Consider the following 1,697-nt stretch of genomic DNA (forward strand, 5'->3'; position numbering starts at 1 on the left):
ACCGGCTTAGAGGGGCTGGGGCTGCGCACAGGGGCCTTGGCCTCTTCCTCTCCCCGGGGGACCAGGGTGGCGTGGAGTGGGCCAGGAGTGTGAAGAGCAGAATTGGGGGGAGGAAAGGGTTAAAGGTGGGGCCAGACACACAAACACACCCACCCGCTAGACATACACACAACTGTCACGCACGTTTCCCTGACACATAAACCAAGGCTGCTTGTGGGTAGAGATTCGGGGTCCTGGGTCCTAACCTCTGCTGCCTGCTTTGGAAGCTAACACCCCCTTCCTTCCTTCCTTTCTTCCCACAATCCTCATACTCTGCCAACACACACAGAGCTTTGGCTCCAGGACACACACACACACACACACACACACACCCCTCTGACATTCCCTTACGTGCCTTACGTGCCACAAACCTACCTGGTTCTCACATCCACACGGACACCACAGAACAATATACTCACGGCTTTAAGCACTCTCATTTTAATCCCTTTCTACCAGCGCCCCGAAGGCAAACCCTCTCATTGAGGTACCAGCTCTGTGACACCCACACTCATTCAGAGATACACAATACTTCCCCCCTACACACACTCAAAATCACACAGATACCCACATTCATAAACAGGTCCCCAAAGAATTCTCTCTCTCTCTCTCTCTCTCTCTCTCTCTCTCTCTCTCTCTCTCTCTCTCTCGTCACACACACACACACACACACCAACCTACTCTTTAAGGAACCCTAAATCACAATCCACTCCTCATGTCCCCTGTTTCCCTTGTAGAGAAGGTAAGTCAGTAACTAAGGCTCCATCACATCTAAGCCAGGCCTTCGTCACTAACACTAAACCTTCACTTCTGACCCTGAGACCTTCCCTAAAATCTGAGGATCACCCTTCAGGCTGAACCTCCAGCCCTAATGCTGAGTTTCTGTATCTGACACTGAAATCCCTTATTTATTACACTGAGCCTCTAACCCTGACACCAAACTTCCTAATCTTTCCCTGACACAGCCTTCAGTCCCTATCGTTCAAGTCCCCATCTCTGACATGAGCCCCTCCCTGACATTGGGCCACAATCATCAACACCAAATCTCCCAACCTTGACACTGAGTGCCAACCCCATAACTGTCTGATACTGAATTCCCTCAACCCTGGCTCCTGACACTGGGCTTCCTATATCCAATACTGAATCCTCCATCCCTGATGTATTCCCACATCCTTGACACTGAACTTTCCCATCCCTGACTGACATGGAGTCCCTCCCACCTCCTGATCCTTACAATGGATTTCCTTCACCCAGTACTGAAACTCCTCCCCTCCCCCATCCCTGATATATACCCTCATCCTTGAAACCTAGCCTTCCCATCCCTGATACCCAACCCTGAATCCCCTGTTACTGAAACTGAGCCCCCTTACAAATGAGCCTTCTCTGTCTCTGTTACTGAACTCCCTCACTGTTAACACAAGGCTTCTCATTCCAGACACTGAGCCCTCTATTCTCACCACCAAGTCCTCCATCACTGACACTGAGCCTTCACCATCCCTGACAATGAATCTCCATCTCTGAGCCTCATCTCTGACACGGGAGCTTCTGGCCTTCCTCTCCCTGGGCCCTAGACATAGGCAGAACATGAGTAATGACTACATCCAGGCTTCCAATGAGGGCTTAGAGAGAGTGGAGTGGGGGGATGGGAGGGTGTTTCCTTT

The sequence above is a fragment of the Vombatus ursinus genome, unplaced genomic scaffold, assembly GCF_900497805.2.
Source record: "Vombatus ursinus unplaced genomic scaffold, bare-nosed wombat genome assembly UNPS02014801.1, whole genome shotgun sequence".
In the NCBI taxonomy this organism is placed as follows: domain Eukaryota; kingdom Metazoa; phylum Chordata; class Mammalia; order Diprotodontia; family Vombatidae; genus Vombatus; species Vombatus ursinus.